Source organism: Leptopilina heterotoma, unplaced genomic scaffold (assembly GCF_015476425.1).
Source record: "Leptopilina heterotoma isolate Lh14 unplaced genomic scaffold, ASM1547642v1 Lhet_186, whole genome shotgun sequence".
Classification (NCBI taxonomy): Eukaryota; Metazoa; Arthropoda; class Insecta; order Hymenoptera; family Figitidae; genus Leptopilina; species Leptopilina heterotoma.
The window spans coordinates 1,145,124-1,162,413 of record NW_025110905.1 but is presented as its reverse complement, the minus strand read 5'-3'; the positions used below and the strand labels follow the sequence as shown (position 1 = coordinate 1,162,413).

Here is a 17,290-nt window from a genome sequence, read left to right as displayed (position 1 = left end):
TTGAAAAGTAGAGGGGCTGCTTTTCTGAACAACCACGTGTAAACACTCAACAAGCTCATTTTTAAACATTAATAACAAAAAAATCTATAAGTAAAAATTATTTTTGATGCTTGTATGTGAAAGAGCAACTCAATAAATATTGAATAATATACATAACTCGAAATTAATTTTTTCGGACCTAAGGTCCCTTTTGCCGCGGAACGTCACATATAGCCCTAAAGAAAGTGAATATTCAATTCTATTTATTTAAAATTTACATTTATTACACATAAATAAATACCTACATCTTGTTATGAAATATAGATATAGAATTAAGCAATTAAAATAATTTGTAGTATTGTCAATATGTACAATTAAAAAAATTGCTTCAAAATTTATAAGAAATTTTCACAGTTTAAAGATCATTGATTTAAATGTTTCCACTATGAATAATTTTTCATGTAGGAAATTTATAAATTTGTATAATTTAAAATTCAAAATGAGATTTTTTTAAATTTGTTTAAAAATCAGACTAAAGTGAATATTCTACTTTGTATAAATATACATAAAAATTATTACAAATTCATCGAGTTAATCATTTTGCATTCAATAAAAATTTTTAGAAGTTTTTAACATAGAGTTATTAGAATAGAGTGCGCGAGTTATACCTTTTACCGTGAGAGGCATTCTTAGGCGCATAGAAAGAGACAAAAGCATGAAAGTAGACCCCTTTTCTTACCTTGTTTATTGGCGCATGTGCAAGAATGAAAGTTTTTGGTTAGGTTTTTGTCTAAAAGATCGCATGAAAAATTGTTTTAAATATTATAAATGTTTTATTTTAATTTTAAATTTATTTTAAATTATTTATTTGTCATGTAAATAAAAGAAAAATATAATTGCAAGCAAGCAACAGTTGTTTCGATGCATCAGCTGTTTCACTATCGCGCATGCGTTATTAGAGAAAGAAAGGAAAGGGGTCTTCTCTTCGTATGGCTGTCTCCGTCTATGCGCCTAAGAAACATTTTGGTCGCTTGCGCACTCTATTCTAATAACTCTATGGTTTTTAAAGGTAGAATTCAGTGACATGTTTTTTCATCCATTATTGCAAGCAACATTTTTTTCCAATAGGTTTCTTTGCTCAGTTAGAGTGGGCGTAAATTTCTTCTCTTGTAAATATTGTTGAAACTGTAAAATAAAAACATTATTAACTAACTCCTGAAAAATTGCGTAAAAATAAAATTGTTTTGAATATTTTCTTTTTTATTACAAATTTTTTCCGGTACTTAGAAACTCATTTTCAATGAAAGAGTAAATTAAAATTAATTCCGAAAATAGAAATATGATTTATTGTAATAATCTTACAAAACATAAATCAGTAAAACATAGATCTACCTTTATTGGCTCCTTTTATTTCATGACAAAAAGTGCAACAGGATTTATAAATTCCAAATTTTGAAGGAACGCTTTTTGGTAGTAAACTGCGTTTAGTATCTTTAGAAAAACATGTTTCCTCAAAATGATCCGAACACAATCGTGACAACTTGCCAGGTTTGAAATATGGCCCTAATTTATATTTTTAATCCATTTTTCCAACAATTCAACATCATTTAATGGAAATCTGGTAAACATTAAATATACAATTCTTTAAATAATAATTAAATACCTTACATTATATTTCAATGAAATAAAAATTCTCCGTACTTGTCAACATAACCTATGTTTATATTATGAAAGAAGTTACTCACCTATGAAAAGAACGAAAATTATCTGCTACTCGCGCTTCTCCACAATAAATACACTTAAACTGAAACATGAGTATATTAGTTAACAGACCGAGGGAAGTGTATATCTATATATTTTTCCTTTATTTTGATTAAATAGTCCACTGCACGGTGATATTCTGTAACCCACGTGTTTCAAAACATGAAAACTATCTCACACATACGTATTCGATAATTCTCATTCTTATATCATATGAATGATATAATAGAAAGAATGTTATTATTAAATTTAAAAGGACATTGTTCTCAAATTTAAAGATCCTCTAACAATGAGGTACGCGACAAACTATATCAACTGATAAGAACTTGTTTTGACAACATATAGTAAAAGAATTTTTTGAATGAAATTATGTAATTTAAACTTCTCTCTAAATTAATATTATATTTTATTTTTGAGAAAATTTGTCGCTTTGTAACCAAATTAGAGGAATCTGCTCCAATAATTATTCGGTAATTCAGCTTTTTATTCTTTCTAATTTATCCACTACTAAATAAGACAATTTTTATCTTCTGTTCGTAGGATAAATATATAAAATAATAAATTAATAAATTAAAGTTAAATTATAATAATTAACACAATTTTTTAACTATTAAGAAATCTTTTCTTATGATATAGTTTTTATATATAAATTATTTTGTAAGCTCGGTTGCTATGTTCTATATAAATTGACTCAATATCAACAAAACAAAATAAATAATAAAGTTCATTCACCTCTGAATGTATTTCCTTTTCACTTATTAACTTCAAAAATTACAATATGTAAATTTTCCAAATTTGACAAATCTATAAACAAAAATTAAATAAAATTTAATAATAAAATTTTATAAATCCTGCCTACAAATTATAAGGTCAAGTTTTCCCTTTTTCCTAAATTAACTATTTTCTAACCAAATAAATATTCTTCATAAATATAAATTATGCAATTATTGATTTATTTTAGATATTATAAATTATAATATCGAAAAATGCTCAATATTACTTTGATTTACTTAAAGAAATTTATTTATTTCTCTGAAAAATTGACTAAATAATTAATACAAATGTATTAATTATTTCCTATTATAAATAATAATTTTGGTGGTCTGGGATCAATATTTATTGAATCTTTCAAACTGCCACATCGATATAGCCTATTACTATATGAACACAGCTCATAAGAATATTCAATAAACTTACGATTTGCTTTTGTTACCCTTTTAGAAATCAAAACTGAGGTTGAAAGTTAAAAAGAATTCAACGAGCTCCTCAAATTTTAATTCCAGGGCTTGACTTTGAAGATAATTTTGTAATTAACAAGATATTAGTTGTAAAACAACAAATTCTTGTATAATTTTTACGATTTGTAGTGTATTTGTGTTAAATGTTAATAATTATAACTTTCTATAACAGGTTGGAAGTTGAAAAACAACGAACTCCTGAATATCTCCAGATTATAATATTATATTTGTAATTGTAATAATTATAACTTATAATAACAGGTTGGAAGTTGAAAAACAACAAACTCCTGAATATTACAAGTATTAAGTGTTTTTGTATAATAAGTGTTAATGCTTACCCTTTCAGGTGTCAGAATAGAAATGAGAGAGCGAAGCCTTTGATTTCGCTATTTATATACCCTGCAAAGGACGCTACCGAACCTTCTAGAACCTTCTACCCGTCCTTATTTCTTTCCGGTTAATAGGAAAAATCCGCGTGACTTCCGTTTCGCGATGAATCTGAAGTTATCAACGTTGATTCAACGAAAAACTTAAATAAAAATTTTCTAAGGATATAAATTTTTCTTGTATATTTTTAACCCAAGTAAACTCTCCAAACCCTAAAATAAAAAAAACGTGGGTAAAAAAGTGATTTTTATTTTTTTTTGGCAAATTTTTTCCAAAAATCACGAAATTTTAATTAAATTCTTATTCCTCGCCTCGGTAGTCATTTTTTTCTTTTGATAATTGTTTATTCTAATGTCGAGTGCCATTTAAAAAAAACTTCAAGTTATTCCAAGTCGGGGAAAGTAGTGATTTTTATTTTTTTTTGGCAAATTTTTTCCAAAAATCACGAAATTTTAATTAAATTCATAATTCCTCGCCTCGGTAGTCATTTTTTTCTTTTGATAATTGTTTATTCTAATGTCGTGTGCCATTTAAAAAAAATTCCAAGTAGTTCCAAGTCGGGGAAAGCAGTGATTTTGAATTTTTTATTAAAATTCCAGGATTTTTGGAAAAAATTCGACAAAAAAAATAAATATCACTGCTTTCCCCGACTTGGAATCACTTGAAATTTTTTTAAAATAACGTCTAATGTCAAAATAAACAATTATCAAAAGAAAAAAGTGACTACTGAGGCGAGGAATTATGAATTTAAATGAAATTTCGGAATTTTTGGAAAATTCGTGACACAAAAAAAATTCAAAATCACTGCTTTCCCCGACTTGGAATTACTTAAAATTTTTCTTAAATAACGTGTAATATTAACATAAACAATTATCAAAAGAAAAAATTAACTACCGAGGCGGGGAAATTATTAAATTACTTAAAATTTCCGGATTTTCCAAAAATCCGTGACAAAAAAAACCAAAATTACTGTTTTCCCCGATAAGGAAACGTACAAAATTTTTTTTAAATTGCGTCTAATATTAAAATAAACAATTATCAAAAGAAAAAAATGACTACCGGGTCGAGGAACTATTAATTTAATTAAAATTTCGTTATTTTTGAAAAAAATTCGATAAAAAAAATAAAAATCACTACTTTCCCCGACTTGGAATCACTTGAAATTTTTTTAAAATAACGTCTAATGTTAAAATAAACAATTATTATAAGAAAAAAATGACTACCGAGGCGAGGAATTATGAATTTAAATGAAATTTCGGAATTTTTGGAAAATTCGTGACACAAAAAAATTCAAAATCACTGCTTTCCCCGACTTGGAATTACTTAAAATTTTTTTTAAATAATGTGTAATAATAAAATAAACAATTATCAAAAGAAAAAAGTAACTACCGAGGCGAGGAATTATAAAATTACTTGAAACGCTCGGATTTTCCAAAAATCCGTGACAAAAAAAACCAAAATTACTGTTTTCCCCGATTTGGAAACGTATAAAATTTTTTTTAAATAGCGTCTAATATTAAAATAAACAATTATCAAAAGAAAAAAATGACTACCGAGGCGAGGATTTATGAATTTATTTAAAATTTCGTGATTTTTGGAAAAAATTAAAAAAATAGAATAAAAATCACTGCTTTTCCCACGTTTTTTTTATTTTAGGGTTTAGAGGGTTTACTTGGGTTAAAAATATACAAGGAAAATTTGTATCCTGAGAAAATTTTTTTTTAAGTTTTTCGTTGAATCAACGTTGGTAACTTCAGTTTCATGTTTCGCGAGGCTATCGTTCTCTCTATTGACGGAAATTCATAGCGTGTCATATTCGTCGCTCCAATAATATTTAAATTCCTCGAGTAGAGACAGAACTATATTTTCTCTCTCTAGTCTCCAACGTGTCTAACGTATCCCGAGAACAATACCATTGTATAGCTGTCAATCACTTTTCTCTATGAATTTATTTTATTTCTTTATATTTAAATAATTCTTTAAATAATAAACTTACAATGATTTTAAGGGGAGACCCCACCTTAATTTTGACCCCTTTAAAATAAAATTATTAAAGGAGGTAATATTTTTTTTCTTGCATCATTTTTAACCTGAAAACATATAAGATGGTCAAAAATATTTAATTTTTAAAGAGGTTAGAATTTTTTCCTTCTGACCTATTGCATATTATTGAAAATCCATGCGAGAAGTTGTTTAGAATGGTAAAATATGCGTGGAAAAAAATTTTCGTTAAAAAATATTAAAAACTGTAAGAGAAGATCGATTTTTAATATTCAAATCTTTAAATTTTGCCGAAATTTCGAAAGCCGTAATTCTTAAACTTTTTTCCAAATTGTGTATATTTACGTAATTTGATGCTACTATTAAAAAAACATTGTTAAAATTTATATTTAGCTCATTTTCGTGGTAAATTCCATAAAAATCATAGTCCGAAGCTTTTATGGTATACTTTATATATACCGAAATAAATGCAAAAAGGCATGATTTTTATAGTTTTTACCATGAAAATAAGCTAATCGTCAATTTTAACGATGTTTTTTCGACTCAGAGCATCAAATTGGAAAAAAAATAAAGGTTCAGGACTTCCGAAATTTCGGCAAAATTTAAAGATTTGAATATTAAAAATCGATCTTTCTTACAGTTTTTAATATTTTTTCACGAAATTTTTTTTCCATGCATATTTTACCATTCTAAACAACTTCTCGCATGGATTTGCAATAATATGCAATAGGTCAGAAGAAAAAAATTCTAACCTCTTCAAAAATTAAAATTAAATATTTTTGACCATCTTATATGTTTTCAGGTTAAAAATGATGCAAGAAAAAAAATATTACCTCGTAGTGTTCTAAGTCGGTTATATTACCCAGAGAATATTACCGAGAACGAGAATATTACCGAGAATATAACCGACGATTAAATTCTCTGAGAATTTAAGAGAATGTGACATAACCTCACTTTTGTCATTGCTCTGTGGTAAATTCGATTGTCCGACGTTGTGTTTTTATTTAGTAGTTGTTATTTTGTTTATTTAAGTGACTATATATTTAAAGATTTAAAAAATGACAAAACCATAGAGTGTAAAATGGAAATATTTTAAAAGCAATGAATACAAAAACAATTAAATTCTTCTTTAAATTTTGTAAATAATAATATGCCACAAATGCTATATATTAAAGGTACTTGCACAGCTCTACTGACTGCAGGTTGTCATGGTAACGCATAAGAGTAAGAGATTCAGAAAATTCAAATTAAATGGTTTTTCTCTCTTACTCTCGCAGCAGAGCTGACAGAGAGCCTTTATTCACAAATAATTTCAAAATATTTATTTTAAAAAATTTTAAATTCATTGTATATAATGTTAAATATATTACTTATTCTTTATTTATATATGTCTATATTCAAAAGTATCTAAACTTTTATTCGTACTAAGTTACGCATATTTTATAAACCTTATAAATGCAAATGACATTAAATTTATAACTTAAAAAATTTGTGGTTTTACTTTTTTTTATTTACATATATAATTTGAAGAATTCTTTTAGATAAAAGTAATCATCGCAATTGTGCTGAAATATATGTATTTATATTAATAAAAATAATAAATATACATTATTTAAATAAATAAACTTAAATTCTCAATATTCTCTTAAATTCTCTTATAGTCTCTTAAAAAAATTAAATTACCGTAATTTCCTTAGGGAAATTACCCCAACTTAAATTCTCGAGAATTTAAGAACACTATTACCTCGTTTAATAATTTTATTTTAAAGGGGCCAAAATTAAGGTGGGGTCTCCCCTTAAATGTTGCTAACAATATCTATTAATTTTTATCTATTTATTGATATAAATTTTACCATAACTTTATTAATTCTAATATAATATAATTAAATAATTTAATTAATAAAATTAATATTATTTAAAAAAAATAAAATATACACTTTAAATAGAAAATTAACATTGTGTTAATTTTTTTATCATTTATCTTTTTAATATTTATTCAAATTTCTAAACAATTTTTATACTTTTCAAATATTAAATTTTCTCTTTTCTTTCATAACCTTGGCCTTGAGTCAGCTGAGCCTACTTCATATTTAGGTGTTTATCTCAGTACATTTGTACTCAATTGACCTTATTTTGTATTTCCTATACTTTTACTTTTATTAAAACTATACTTTTCCCATCTACAAAATTCAACAATTATAAATTTATTTATAACTACCCAGTAAGAAACGAAAAATTGAAAAGTATTAAAAAGATTCTATTCTTTTGAATGCCATTTCTGTCCAATACTTTTCTATCCAGTGAGAGCAATATAAATAGTAACGATATCAATCCCCTTGAATACCCAGTAAGAAAGCAAAGATTAAGAAGCATTAAAAAAATTCTATCCTTTTGAATACCATTTCTGCCCTATGCTTCTGAATTCCGCAACAGTAGTATAATAATATAATACTAATATTGTTGACATATAGAATGTTCAATTACTTTCAAATAACTGCACTCATGAATTTATTTGCTATTTTAAAAAGGAATAATTATTAAATTATCAGTTAAGAAGGTTAAAAGTGTTTAAAGGTCTCTGAAATTTTTAGGTTATGATTTATTGTCTAACAGAATAACGGCCCTGACTCGTTTAAATGACGTTAAATTGGTAAACAATCAATTTTTCAGCAAGTTTTTCTTTGAACACAAACACTTTTTACAAAATCTGCCACTGTATGTATCTTATAAATTACAAAAATTCAGAAGATTGCTTGAATGCATGCAGAAACGCGGTTCCAATGAAAAATTGAGAAGTGATATAATGACAGGCTGTAATAATTTCGGATGGGATTGGAAAGCATTCAGAAAAAAATTTTGTCTTTGTTAAAAATTACAAAAAGAATTGAATAGCATTCATTTTTAGACGAAACGTGGTCCTATCATGGTATAGAAAAGTATTGGACAGAAATGGCATTCAAAAGTATTGGATAATTTCTACTACACCATACAGAGTTTGAATTATTTCAATCCTTTCCAATTTTTCGTTTCTTACTGGGTACTAAATTTTTAATTTTGACTATTGAAATACCGTTTCAAAACACCATTATAATAGTGTGTAATTAACGTTTAAACACATTATTTACAAAAATAAACATGAAAAAAGAACATAACTACTAACAAATGTCGCACATGTAAACAGAATCAAACAACTGTAAAACGCGCATGTCTGAGAAACTGACCTCCAGTTCAGAACCTTCAATTTGTTTCAACCGGAAGTTGCTTATACACTATCCAGTAGTATTGAGAATATCCGGTTTCGACGTTTCCCATCTCTGAAGAATATGGCGCCAAATTTGAAAAAAATTTATTATTTTATTATTTAAAAATTATTAATTATTACAAACATTGTTTAAACCAATTAAATACGCTAAATATCATTAGGGAAATTGTTTTAAACAATATTTGTAATAATTAATAATTGTTATATAATAAAATAATAAACTTTTTCAAATTTGGCGCCATATTCTTCAGAGATGGGAAACTTCGAAACCGGATATTCTATGTAGGTGAAATAACTATTCGGTGCAATTCTTAATGGCTGTTTTCGGCATTCACCCAGGGTTAACCCCGAGTTAACAATTATCCAATCATCAACAACATTCTGTTGGATCTAACCAATCACCGTTAACCGGGAGTTAACCCGGGGCGAGTGCCGAAAACGGCCATTATGACACTTATAGGTTAGGAAAATAATAAATTAGAGAATTTAAATCTTAGAAAAAATGTATGTATGTATGTGGGTGTTTCGGACGTAAAACGAGACGAGAGGGAGTGATTCAAATTACATACCACTATATCTATATACACTTTATTTGTATACGTGTGGGCGAGATTAGAGAGACGAGTTAATATTGCATAAATAATTATTAGAAGCGAAAAAATAAGAGATTGAGAGTGAGACTTACATGAAAATAACAGTAAAATATAGAATATGAAGAGGAATCGTTTCCAATTGGCTTGTTGACGCGGCATTAACAGTAAAGAAAATTATGAGTAATGTTAATTCGAAAAAGTTAAATTATTTTGAAAAACATTTATAAGAAAAAAGTTTTAGAACAAATGATATTTTGAAAAAATAAAATTTAGAAACTTTAAAATATAGAACATTTACACATTATAAAAAAATATTATTAGGAACAATAAATTTTTTAAGAATTGGTAATTCGGTGTAATATTTGAATTATATTGAATAATAATTGGGGAATATAATTATTATAATTATTAACAAATCTATAAAATAATATTTATCAAAATTGACATTTCGAAAATAAAAATATTAGTGTAAATAAGAAATATAAAAAATAATAATTTTTATAAATGATAATTCAGTTATTTGAAGATTATAAAAAATTTTCTTTCGCAGTATTAAACATTCTGTTGATTAGTCATTCAAAAAAAAAATGTTTTTGACAAATATTCTTTCGATTAAAAGAAATTATAATTAATTCTTATTAGATAAAAAGAATTTCGATAAAATAAAGATTCGGAAAATAAAAATTGGAGACTTTTCATGAGCCTCCTACACCCAGAGAAAAATATTATTTAAATCAAATATATTTTATTTGAGTTAAGGACGCTGCACAGTGGGAAATATTTAAAAGTACGCATAGGCGTAGCGAGCGATTTCTCCTCAACTTCCACTCTTTTCCCCTCTTTTCGTCCCTCTTGGTGAAATTTTTTGACTTTGATAATTAATTAAAAAAAATCCAGATTGAAAATGAAAAAAAGGGCGATTTAGGGAAAAATAATATTTAATAGAGAATATTCAACAACTTTTCTTATGACGATTAGATGTTTCTATGGGCGTGAATATCAATCCGCGTTTTCCAAAACATAGCAAACTGACAGCTCAATATGGGAGGTTAGCCATGGCCGACTATATCAGGTTGCACCGTTTGCGTAGAACAAAAATATTAAATGTCAATTATACTCTCATTGTTTACTATTACATTTATTATTTGTTTATTTATTTATTATTGTTATTATATCTATTATTATTTATTATTTTACTTACTTTTTTAAAATATTATTATGGAAAAGTATTAAAACAATAAAGGAAAATTTTTTATGAAAAAATTATTAAACAAATAAAATTTCTAAACAAAAAAAAAGTAAATAATAAAAAATTATGAAATGTATAATTTTAAAAATTTTTTATTGTTACTTTTATTATTGATATTTGTAAGTATATGAAAAATCTAATTTAAATATTCCACACAATTAATTTTAAAGTAATTTTTTATAAGGAATTCAACGGTCATAAAATAAAAGCGGACAGAAAATATTTTGACCCTTTTTCAATTATCATTTTTCTTAAAAATTGGTGGATTTCGAAACACACGCGTAATTTGGTAGAAAATATGTTTTTAAATCCATGAAAAGAATTCCAAATGAAATCGATGATTTTCATAATTACCTATAGAAGTATTGTTTTGAAAAAAATCTTTGTTTTTAAACTGAAAATTCTAAAAATAACATTGTTATTCAATTTTTCTATATGGAAAATTATTTGTTTACTTATTTAGTTTCTGATCAAAATTTAATCTTAATTTTTCTGTATTTCTATTTTTCATCAATAAAAATTATGATATGAAATTATTTAGAAAAATAAATGTCAAAAAATGCCCTTTTTTAATAAAAAAAAGCTGCAATGTATTGAAAAAAGACGAAAATTTAATAATCTACTTCAAAAATTGTTAGAAAAAAATTGCAAACATCAACGTCGTTTTCTCAAGACAAAAATGGTTTTCATAATTGGAAATAAATTCTGAGTACCTCCGTGTTTCAGAAAAAGGACTTTTTTCATAAAAAAGATCCAATTTTATGACAAAAATTATGTTTAATAATATTTTCATAAAAAATTTACATTACTTTGTTTTATACTTTTCCATTATAATATTTCTAAAAAGTAAGAATAATAATAAATAATAATAGATAAATAAACAAATAAATATAATTATTTATATAATATTAAATAATAAAAGTAATGACTTATTATTTTTGTTGATCATCTACGTCCCTACATTACCATAGCGTAAATACTTTCAACACGAAAATGGTGCAACCTGTTATGGTCGGCAAAGGCCTACATCGAGCTGTTGCTTTGTTTTGTAAAACGCGGATTCATATTTACGCTCCTAGAAACATCTAATCGTCATAAGTAAGTTTGAATTATATTCTCTATTAAATATTATTTTTCCTTAAATCGCCCTTTTTTTCATTTTCTGTCTGAATTTTTCAAAATTAATTATCAAAGTCGAAAACTTCCCCTCTTTTGCTGTAATTTTTTACTTTGATAATTAATTTTTAAAAATTCAGACAGAAAATGAAAAAAAGGGCTATTTAGGGAAAAATAATATTTAATAGAAAATATAAAACAAGTTTTCTTATGACGATTAGATGTTTCTATGGGCGTAAATATCAATCCGCGTTTTACGAAACATATCAAACTGATAGCTCTATATGAGAAGTTGGACATGGCCGACCATAACAGGTTGCTCCGTTTGCGTGGTACAGTAGGAATGAACGTGAGGAACAAAAATATTAAATGTCAATTACTCTTATTGTTTACTATTATATTTATTATTTGTTTATTTATTTATTATTGTTATTATATCTATTATTATTTATTATTATACTTACTTTTTTAAAATATTATTATGGAAAATTATTAAAACAATAAAGGGAAATTTTTTATGAAAAAATTATTAAACAAATAAAATTACTAAACAAAAAAAAGTAAATAATAAAAAATTATGAAATGTATAATTTTTTAAATTATATTAGTTATACAAATTTTTTTAAACAAAATTATTTCAAATACCAAGATTAACTTTTTTTATAGACAATTTGAAAATTAATACACTGGGAATAATATTGACACATTCAGAAAAAATAAATTTTAATGGATAATTTTTTTTTTATTATTTATCAACTATAGTTTATTTCTAAAAAAATTATACATTTCATAATTTTTTATTATTTACTCTTTTTTGTTTAGAAATTTTATTTGTTTAATAATTTTTTCATAAAAAATTTTCCTTTTATTGTTTTAATAATTTTCCATAATAATATTTTTAAAAAGTAAGTATAATAATAAATAATAATAGATATAATAACAATAATAAATAAATAAAAAATAATAAATATGATAGTAAACAATAACAGGGTTCCTACAGAATCTGGAAATCATGGAAATGGTATGGAATTTTTAAAAGGCTTTTGGAAATCAGGGAAATAATGGAAAAGGCCTGGAACTTTTAAAAGTTTCTAAATTTTTTCTGTTTTCTATTTTTTCTCTTGAATAGAAATTCAAATAATAATAAAAAAGCTAAATGGCATAAAAGAGAGGAAAAAATGTTGAATTTTAAGAAATTCAGTTTTTTGAATTTTTTCGAATTTTTGATAATTTTAGATTTTTTACAAAAGATTCGAGACTATTTAATAAGTAAAGTGTTTTCCAAGAGCTTAAAAATAATGAAGCTAAATGCCATAAAAGAGGAGAAAAAATGTTAAAATTTAAGAAATTCGGATTTTTGATAATTTTCTATAATTTTAGATTTTTTACCAAAGAGTCAAGACTATTAAAAAAGTAAATTTTTTTTCAAAAGCAAAAAAATAATGAAGCTAAATCCCATAAAAGAGAAGAAAAAATGTTGAATTTTAAGAAATTTGGTTTTTTGATAATTTTAGATTTTTTACCAAAGAGTCGAGACTATTTAATAAGTAAAGTATTTTCCAAAAGCCCAAAAATAATGAAGCTAAATGCCATAAAAGAGAGGAAAAAATGTTGAATTTTAAGAAATTCGGATTTTTGAATTTTTGATAATTTTCGATAATTTTAGATTTTTTACCAAAGAGTCGAGACTATTATATAAGTTAAGTATTTTCCAAGAGCCCAAAAATACACGGAAAAAAAAAGTTCACGAATCTCTCGTGAACTAGTATATCACTTTTGGATGGGACACAAAATTCTTGAAAATCAACAAACACAGTTCGTCAAAATTTCATCAACTCCTTCACTAGAAACATAGTACTGTTTCCGAACTTTTCGTCAACGTTAACGAAAAATTCGTGAACTTTTAAAAAATGCTACACGGAGAGAAATTTCTGTTAATTTTTGTAAGGAAATTATGGAAAAAATTACTGTGCTTCCGTATAAAATAGGTTCGTTTTGTTGGCAAAGTAGAATGTACCATTAACCAACACAGTTTATACCTAAAAAAACGAAAATATTTGCTGTCTCTTTAACTACAAAAATTACTGTGCTTCCTCAGCAAAGAAAATACACAGAAAAATAATTTGACATAAGCTATTTGTGTATGTGACATTCTTTTTTTACAATTCATGTAATGAATTAACATAAATTAAATAATGTTTGTTAATTAATTACTGTTAATATTTATTTGTTTTACATGTGACGCGATTATTATATTCCATGTATATCATGATACTATCAAATCAATATTTGAGGTTAAGTTGAAATTCCATAGTAAACGCATTGCATACAAGGCACACAAGTTTGATTTCAATATTTCTAGGTTAAGTGAAATCATGGACAGTAAAAATTATTTCATTTCCAATATTTCTTTATATCACTAATTGAAACATAAAATCGAAAACGTCGCAAAAATTTACCTTCCCAACAGGTGAGGAAAGTACGACAGTAGCAATCGTAGCAATATTAAATGGATGTTCGTGATACTTCGGGTATCATCGGCCTTCTTCAACTTGACTTCATGCAGGCAGCACAGTAAAAATTTGTGGGGAGCACAGTCTATTTTATTAACCTGCGCATGACTATTTCATGGTACGGTTAATATATTTTGCTTAGGACCAAATTAGAAAGTCCTGGTTCAGCAATTTTTACAGTGCTTTCAAAGAAATATTCGGAGGCCATTTTGGAAATAAAACTGTTTTCCATATGAAATAAAATTGTGCGCAAGTCAATATTTCTATTCTTCCGATACAAATAGTTCAGTAAAAACATTTTGCACATACTTTCAGGTGACAAGCACAGTAATTTTTATTGGAAATTTCTCTCCGTGTAAAAACAAGAAAAAATAATTTCCAGACACTACTTTTTTATAGTATTTCACTTTATTTGATAACTTGACGCCTATTACGCATCCAACTACACAGAATACACAATTTTATCGCCATTAAAATTCGTAATTCGCTTCACGGGATTCGAACCTAGTACCTATACCCTATAACATAATATTTCTAACAACTAACCGCCACGGCTAAATCTAGATACACTGTCCTTCGACAAACGAAACGATTAGCTTTGTCTGCTGTAAAACTCAGGACCGTGCAAAGTAGAAAAAGTCCCTTATCGTAACTTTTAATTCATTTTATGAATTATTTGTTTCACAAAGGAAATTAGCAAACAAAAATATTCACTAAGTAATAAAAAACACTGATTCTAAATAATAACTTTCATCAAAGAATTTTCCCGAATGTAAACACCGATGACACCGACTGAATGATGAATGCTTGATCAGCCATATTTGATGCGCATTACGAACTGCGCATACTACTGACACTCGCGAGTTCACGATTTTTTCGTGAACTTGTACCTCTACTTTTGACGAACTACTCTTCATTAACAGTTCATCAAAAATTCATTAACTTTGTTTCAGTTTTTCGTTGACGTTCGCCATTTCTAATCAAAAGTGAATGAAAATTTTGAAATTTTGTGTCCCATCCAAAAGTGATATACTAGTTCACGAGAGATTCGTGAACTTTTTTTTTCCGTGTAATGAAGCTAAATGCCATAAAAGAGAGGAAAAAATGTTGAATTTTAAGAAATTCGGATTTTTGAATTTTTGATAATTTTCGATAATTTTAGATTTTTTACCAAAGAGTCGAGACTATTAAATAAGTAAAGTTTTTTCCAAGAGCCCAAAAATAATGAAGCTAGGCTTCGAAGTGACACACTTTTCCACTTTTTTTGGTCAAGCCTACTTTTTGCTACTTATTTTGTCAAAAAGCTACTAAATGCTACTTTTTTCCAAAAAAGGTAAAAAAAATTTACAGAATTCAAGAATTTTAGTTTTTTTGGTGAATTTCGTAGATTTTAAAAAAAACCCGCCAAGTGAATTAAATTTATTTTTGGACGTGTGATTATAATATATTATAATAATTACTAATAGTGGATGTTTATTAAATTACAACTTTTTAACGTTTTGAATTTTTCGTATCTAATTTTATTATTCTTTAAGCTTCTTAAAAAAATTAAAAACTAAATTTTTCACTATATAATTTAATAGTAATACCTTTTTTGACTTTATAAAAGTTCCATCAAGTATAGAAAAAATCAATTAAGAATGAAAACTTAATTCTTTTGGTTATATAAATTGTTTGATTAAAAATCCAAAATAATATTTGTTTAAGGTGATTATTTATTATATTATGTTTACAAACTTTATGTCAAATTTAAAAATATTAATTGTATTTTCAATAATACAGTGTTTTAAGTCGGTTGTTCAATAATAAAAAAATCATTTATGAAGATTTAAGATCTATCTAGAAAAAAAATTATAATTTTTTTTATTGGAATTAAATTGCTCATAATTTATTATTGTACAAAATTATGGCTATGTGGATTCTAAAATTAAAAAAATTTATATGACTAAAAACAATCCATTTTTTCCATTTTGATAGTTGTTATTAGTAAATTACTAAAAAATGTTTACGTTTCATTTTTAAAAATTAGATGGCTGATAAAAAGTTATTGATAGTTTTTTAAAAAATAATAAGGAGAAAGAAGGTGTCAATTTAACTTCTCAAAATTATGAGCCTGTTATTAAAAAACAAATTCTTATGAAAGATCTCATTTAAGTATTATTAACAATTACATTTCATTATGTAAATAAAACTTTCGAATGTAAAATATCGACAAAAAAGCTATTATATTTTCATGTTTTATGTTTATTTTTGAATTTTTGATAATTTTCGATAATTTTAGATTTTTTACCAAAGAGTCGAGACTATTAAATAAGTAAAGTATTTTCCAAGAGCCCAAAAATAATGAACCTAATGCCATAAAAGAGGAGAAAAAATGTTGAATTTTTTAGAAATTCGGATTTTTGAAATTTGATAATTTTTGATAATTTTAGGGGAGAGTCTCCAGTTGTGAGACACCTCCAGTTGTGAGACAGTCAATTTTTTTTAACATGCAATATTAAAAAGCCGATTGGTTTATATAAAAACATTTCTTTTTATAAGAGCCAACTTTTTCGTGTACACCGAAGCGGATATATAAACTGTTTTTGTTAAATACTAACACTGAGGGTGATAATCGACTAAAAAGCGTTTTTTCAATAAATGCAAAGTTCTTTTTTCCAAGTTAATTAATTGGAAAAGGTAAATGTAATGCATTTTCTTTTAGGGTTTTCCTTATATTTTGTGATGCAATACACGGAGAGAGATTCTGTTTTAATATTTCGTATTATTATATTAGTATTTAGTAAAACCGATTGCAATTTGGGGAAATCATGTACATTTATGAATTAATATTACCATTTTTAAGAAAGTTTATAATCAAATTATTACTTTGTATTATTCTGAAGTAATAGAAATTGAAATAGTCAATAAGAAGTTGTAATATTATAAGTAAGAAAGTATGCAATAGTAAAAAGTATTACCAGATGATTATACTAAATACTATCGAAGAATTACATAAGTTGTTAATTTAGTTATGAATAGTATTATAGACTATAATAAAAATTATGACCAGCCTAGTAGCAGGCCATAGCAGGCTATGGGCTGACGTCAGGCTGACGTAGAGCGGTTACGAAGCTGTCCGAGATTAGTCGAATATTTCAGTCGAGCAGTTCCGAAATTATCCGAGTCAAACCTCGTGGCAACATGTGCAC

The 17,290-nt window shown here is 25.8% G+C and overlaps 1 protein-coding gene and 1 long non-coding RNA gene across 2 annotated transcripts in view; one reads left to right on the top strand and one right to left on the bottom strand.

Moving 5' to 3' along the window:
* Positions 1–17,290, top strand: part of LOC122500437 — a 115,052-nt gene that overhangs the window by 21,320 nt on the left and 76,442 nt on the right. The window lies entirely within an intron of this gene.
* On the bottom strand, positions 443–2,054 carry LOC122500438. The gene is made up of 3 exons (XR_006301477.1): positions 1,725–2,054; positions 1,372–1,597; positions 443–1,164 (listed from the first exon to the last, which is right to left on the bottom strand). It is a non-coding gene; the product is annotated as an uncharacterized LOC122500438 (long non-coding RNA).